The sequence below is a fragment of the Ornithorhynchus anatinus genome, chromosome 15, assembly GCF_004115215.2.
Source record: "Ornithorhynchus anatinus isolate Pmale09 chromosome 15, mOrnAna1.pri.v4, whole genome shotgun sequence".
Lineage (NCBI taxonomy): Eukaryota > Metazoa > Chordata > Mammalia > Monotremata > Ornithorhynchidae > Ornithorhynchus > Ornithorhynchus anatinus.
The window spans coordinates 12,178,763-12,185,836 of NC_041742.1; positions in this window are offsets into that span (position 1 = coordinate 12,178,763).

Genomic DNA, 7,074 nt, shown 5'->3' on the forward strand with positions numbered 1-7,074 from the left:
TCCCTGTCCCTTTTCGAGTCTTTTTTTCCCACTTGGACTCACCACCTTCCCCTCCAGCTGACGAGTGCAGTTGCATCTTGCCTAAACCATGCATTAAACTTAATTTGCCTCAGCATATTGCTTCATGTTATCGCAACCAGAGAGACAGGTTCCAAGTGATGACCCAAAGATAGTACATGTTTGATTTTTGTCGCATTTTTTATGGCTATGGATTCACCCAACACTCTGTTGGTTCCCTCTGTGTAAGAGATCTCACGCTTGTAGCTACCACCAGGCTACTCACATCCCTGATGGGAAGTGATACAGGGCCATGCTCATGCAGAGGTCGAGGTGAAGTGTTGAAGGAAAATGGGCTGAACTAAAGACCTGGGCATTTACTCGACCCCTGGATGCACTTCTTGAGACCAACCCTTTTTAACATGAACTCGACCCCTAAACTACCTCGTAAACTAACTCTCTCAACAAACATGACCGTCAGCCCTCTGTTTATCGCATCCTGTCAAGGAGGAGGAGCCCTGGCTAAGTGATCTGCAGAAGAAAAAAAACCCGGACAAGAAGGAAAACTGCAGTTTCATCCCAAATGCCAGAAACCGAACAAACTGATAGTAATAGACTAGGGCATACACAGAAGAATGTCGATGTTACGGTCAACAAGCATAGTATGAAAGAGGGGGAAATTACACCCATGCTGCTGCTCACTGTCCTCCAAAGAGAAGGTGGCGGCATCCCAGGCCCAAGGGACTTCTTAATAATAATGTTGGTATTTGTTAAGTGCTTACTATGTGCAGATCACTGTTCTAAGTGCTGGGGTAGACACAGGGGAATCAGGTTGTCCCACGTGGGGCTCACAGTCTTAATCCCCATTTTACAGATGGGGTAACTGAGACACAGAGAAGTGAAGTGACTTGCCCACAGTCACACAGCTGATAAATGGCAGAGCCGGGATTCGAACCCATGACCTCTGACTCCAAAGCCCGGGCTCTTTCCACTGAGCCACGCTGACCCTTGTCCCAGTCCACCTCGTTAAAGATGTTTGTTCTGGATGAGACTAATCATTTCAAGGTAGGATAAGTTTATGCTTGGGTTGGGTGGGATACACTTATGTTCTCGCTATTGCTGAATCTTTGACTTAGGTTTCTAGTTTCTACATTGTGGTTCTCATTCCCTGGGCTGCCCCAAAACACAACCCCTCTAATAGGGTTTCAGGGAACAAGTTGGCCACTCGGGACTCTCATCTTTGGTGTCACACGTTTACTTGTGTCTTGGGCACCCCGACAGTAAGGCAGTGTCCTTCCCATCTAACAAACCCATAACCTTGGTTTTATCCTAGACTCCTCTCTTTCATTCAACCGACAGTATCAATTTATCACCATTTCCTGTTGCTCTCACAACATCGCTAAAATCTACTCTTTCCTCTACATCCATACTGCTACCACCTTAATGCAATCATTCATCCTATCGAGCCTAGATTACTGCATCAGCCTCCTAGCTGACCTCCCAACCTCCTACCTCTCCCCACTCCAGTCCATAATTCACACCCCTGCCAGGATCTCCTTTCTACAAAAACTTTCAGGACATATAAACCCCCTCCTCAAAAATCTCCAAAGCTTGCCTATCCACCTCCATATCAAACAAAAACTCCTCACCATTGGTTTTAAAGCACTCCATTAACTTGGCCTTTTCTACCAAACCTCGCTTCTCTGTTTCTACATCCCAGTCTGCTTCAATCCTCTGGTGCTAACCCTCACACTGTGCCTCGATTTTGCCAGGCCCACGTCCTGGAAGCAGCGTGGCTCAGTGGAAAGAGCACGGGCTTTGGAGTCAGAAGTCATGAGTTCGAATCCAGGATCTGCCACTTGTCAGCTGTGTGACTGTGGGCAAGTCACTAACTTCTCTGTGCCTCAATTATCTCATCTGTAAAATGGGGATGAAGACTGTGAGCCCCACATGGGACAACCTGATTTCCCTGTGTCTACCCCAGCGCTTAGAACAGTGCTCTGCACATAGTAAGCGCTTAACAAATACCAATTTATTTATTTTTTTTTCCTGCCTCTGGCCCGTAATGCCATCCCTTCGCATATCCGACAGACAATTACCCTCCCTGCCCGCCCCCTTCAAAGCCTTATTGAAGGCACAAGACTCCTTCCCAGACTAAGCCCCACTTTTCCTCATCTCCCACTCCCTTCTGCGTTGCCCTGACTTGCTCCCTTTGCTCTTCCTCTCCCTAGCCCTAAAGCACTAATGCATATGCCTATAATTTAATTGTATTAATGTCTGTCTCCCCCCGCTCCTTCTTCCACCCACCCCCGGCTAGACTATGAGCTCATTTGGGGCAGGAACTGTCACTGTTTATTGTTGAATTTTACTTTCCCAAGCGCTTAGTTCAGTGCTCTCCACACAGTCTGTGCTTAAGAAATACGATTGAATGAATGAATGCATAGATCTCCAGGACGAGGGGAGAGGTGGAGGATCTCAGTGAAGCATGCAAGGATCCTATGAAAAGGAATGGATGGAACATTGTTAGGTGGGTCAATGAGTTGTTAAATGGATCTTGGGGAAACCAGGAAATCCTAAATGGAGAAATAGAAGCCTGGCAGAAGGCTTAGGCAGAAGTTTAAGCCTGGAAAGGAAGGGAAGTCATCATCAGTCTCCTTTTGTTTGTCTTATCCACGGGTAGAGGAGAAATTGAAAGTTTGCAAGTCTGCCTCAATAGGGCAAAGAGTGGGAGCCGCTGAAGGAGACGAAGCTGCCTCGTGAGCGAACTCTCAGGTCTGAAAGGGGTGGATGGCCAAATTGGAAAAAACCCTAGACGCTTTAGTGAAGGGATCATTGGTATTGGCCCGACGGAAGCCACTCCCCCCCCCCGTGGACGTATCTCAGTGGAAAGAGCACGGGCTTGGGAGTCAGAGGTGATGAGTTCGAATCCCGACTCTGCCACTTACTTGTCAACGGGGTAACTGTGGGCAAATCACTTAACTTCTCTGTGCCTCAGTTACCTCATCTGTAAAATGGGGATTAACTGTGAGCCTCGCGTGGGACAACCTGATTACCCTGTATCTACCCCAGCGCTTAGAACAGTGCTCGGCACATAGTAAGCGCTTAACAAATACCAACATTATTATTATTATTGTTATTATTGGATGGAAATGGTCCAGATTTCTCCAGTGGACCCTGGGATCTCTTCTCGGGTCCCAGACCCTGAAAATTGTGAGGGCTTCCCATTTCCAGGAGAGGGAAACCACACTGAGAGTCCCCTTCCCCCTGCCTTACTTTACCCAGTGATCAAAGGGGGGGAACCTGAGGGGGAGGCAGGAGTTTCCACCTGGGCTAGGCGAAGAGGTAACGAGGGCAGAACGATAACTCGATTTACTGGAGAACAACTCAGCGAGTTACAAGAACAATATTCTAAACAGTCCAAGGAGAGTTAGCCTCTGTTGAAGAAGGGAAGTTCCTTATGATTCCCTAAAAACATCTCCGTTCTGTTTTTAGTACCAGAAAGAGTGTGTTAACATGTTGGGATTAAGATCCCCCTCGTGTTCCGTTGCTAGAATTGTTATGTAGGAAGTTCTGGGAATGACAAAGAGTAGAAATTTGAGGTGATGACTGTAGAGAGATTATGTATATGGATGTGGGTGAGGCCGGAATGAGGAAAGGTAAAGATGGACAAGAGTGAGAGGCATGAAGGAAAGTCCCAAAGGGTTGTCTCTAAGGAGATAATGGGGGAGTGAAAATAGATGAGAGGGATTGCCAATGTCTCAGGAAGATAAGGATTTATGCACTTTTTCTGGGGGAATGGAAATGAAGAACTCATCTGACAGGAGGGATTGGCTGCAGTAGCTTGTCTTTATGAAGTATGTATAAAATTAGTTCTGTTGAATGAACTGGCCAGTGTTGTGAAGTGTGGTGAAAATGTGTCTTGTGCACTTTGACAAGAAATACCTGTGTGAACATGGGTAATTCATGGGGAAGGTTAATTGTCAACTAGTAAAGTAAAAGAGGAAATTGGGAAAGGATAATTTTTCAATTGCTCTTTCAAGGCCAGGGAAGCCTGGAGGAGTGGTGATTCTGGTATTGGAACTGAGTTTCCACTGACATTCTACTGTGTTTGTTAATTTGGTATAAAGAGGTGTATAAACAAGTGGAGAACAGAATTTCATCTAATATCCGGCTGTTATAAATGTGATAAAGCAAAGAAATTTGCCTTGATGCATTCATTAGGGAAATAAAATTATAGAGTGAAGAGGAAGAGAATGTATAAAAATATACTCAATATAATATTCCTCATATAATTTTGCATAAATGAGAGTATGACAATTTGGTGTAAAGAAATGTTCTGAAAGAAGAGGTAATATTATGATTGAAGGGGAAAATTTGTAATATTTGGATCTCATTTTTCATGAATGGGAGCTAGAGGAGAAACTAAAGAATTTGTTAAAAGCACGGTGGGCATACTGGGCTGCACAAATTTCTTGGGGAATGGACCCAGCAATGAGATATCTCCCTTACTGAACAAAGGAAACTAAGGTCCATTTGAAGTCCCAGCCTTCTGAATGGCTCCTAAGAATTAACTAAAGCAGAATTAAGCAGGAGAAACTTACATCAGCCATGAATCTAAGAAGTCTGATAAAGGGACAGCTGCACACAAAAGAGGGATTTAATTGCTGGGTATTACCAATTGAATGTATTGAAAATGAGATTTATTTGTTAATTTTTGCCTGTGAAATTGATCTTTTGGCTCAAATACTGTTTAATATGAAACTTCCTTTGTGTTGAGTGTTAAAACAACATAAGCTCTGTATTCAGTCTCTAATATAACCTGGCAAATGGCTCTATGATTTGTCAGCTGTGTGAACTTGGACAAGTCACTTCACTTCCCTGGGCATCAATTACCTCATCTGTAAAATGGGGATTGAGACTGTGAGCCCCATATGGAACAGGGACTGTGTCCAACCAGATTTGCTTGTATTCATTGCAGTGGGTGCTTTACAAATATCATAATTATAATAATTATTTCTATGAATGTTTGTCACTCTGTGTGATACACAATCATATGTAAAGGAAAGGGCCTGGCTGTTTGTTTATCTTGTCTTCAAAACTGTGTTTCCTTTAAGGGGCTGGGAAGGTTCAAGCATTATATCCCAAAGATTTGAAAAGTACAAAAGGAATATGATCACAGATAAGTGTTAAGGATGATTCTTAAATACTATCGGTAAAGAACTGTTATTTCAAAATTTTTCAATTGTATCTGACTATATGATGCTGTTCTTTACTGATATGCCTAATAATTCTATTGTTAGGGTCATTTCTTCGAATAATATTGTCCAGTAGGGCACGTTCTCTCCTATGACTCAACCGCTCACTGTGGCAGAAGAGTTTGAATACATCACTGAAGCATAGAGCTATGTCATTGAAAGATACTCTGGCTAGGGTTACTCATAAAGGAAAGGTCAGAGCAGTAGCATCGGACAAAGTTGATTCACCTGTGCTGGGCAGCAGTGGCATGAGAAAGAGTCAAAGGCAGTTGATCAAATGTTCAAAATGTTGATCAAAGACAACACCAGAGATTCAGGTTTCTGATTGAAGGGGGGAATTGTAAGCCACTTCCCTTTTTTACAAAGAAAACTCTATCGATGCAAATACCAAAATGACTACATATACAGTGATGGAAAATGAGCCCCTCATATTGAAAGGCACTCAAAGAGCTAGTGGAGATGAGCAGAGCAGACGATGTCTCAGAGTATCGTGGCTCTTTATGATGTGGCCAAAAAAATAAAGCCTTCAAGACCTCAGGTCGCTGATGTTGCTATATGAGAAATGAGTATCCGAAGCTGTAAAAATACCCTTATCACTGGAATTTTGAATGTGCCAAGTATGAACTAGGGAAAGTTTGAAATTGTCAAAAATGAAATGGACCTATTGAAGATTGACGTCCTAGGAATAGGCAAACTGAAATGGACTAGTATTGGGAATTTCCAGTCGAATGAGTACATCATCTACTACTCTACTCATGCTGATAAAAAAAAGAAATGGTGTAGCAGGAATTGTGACAGAGAAAATTGATAAGACAATTATTGGATATAATGCTGTCAAAGACCAATTGCTATCTGTTAGAATCAGAGGAAAACCATTCAATATGACAAACTTCAGGTGTATACCCTAACAATAGATGCAGAGCAAGAAGAAATGCATAGGATTTATGATGAAGGGCAGAGAGAGACTGATAAAAGCTCTAATCTTAACGTGTTGATTATCACTGGAGATTGGAATACAAAAGTTGGTAATGGCATGGAAATGAAGGTAATTGGAAAATATGGCTTTGGAAATCAGAATCAACCCGAGGACTGACATTGATTTCTGTGAATCAAATGACTTTTTTATTGCCAACACCATCTTTACACACCTAAAAGACGACTATAGACATATCCAGATGGACTATATAGAAATCAAATATGCAGTATTATTTCAGAAAGAGATGGAGGAGTTCTATTTTGGCAGCAAAAAGATGGCCTGGAGCTGACAGTGGAGCTGATCATGAGCTGCTAATATGTAAACTCAGACTAAAATGTATAAGGATCTATCATGCCTTACAGCTGCCCAAATATGACTTGACAAATATTCCCCCTGTATTTAAGGATCAAGTGAAAAATAGATTTGAGGTGCTTAATCTCACAGACAAGGAGCCAGAGAATATGTGGATGGAGATTAAAAGTGTCAAGGAAGAAAATGACACAGTACTGTAAAAGGTTAGGAAGAAGAAAAAGCCAAAATGGATGTCAAACATAACTCTGGAAGTAGCCCAAAAGGGAAGGAAGCAAAAATCAGAGGAGAACATAACCTGGTTAAAGAACTGAACCAAGAATTCCAGTGCTCTGCCAGGAAGGACAAACAGGAATATTATAACAGCATATGTAAAGAAATGGAAGTTAATAACAAATGTGGTTGGACAAAATCACTATTTCAGAAGATTGTCCTCGGATTGGCCTTGCCAAAAAGCAAAGATGGACTCATCATAAATGATACCAGTGGAATCAAACAGAGATGGAAAGAATACACACAGGGCCTCTACCAGAAAGA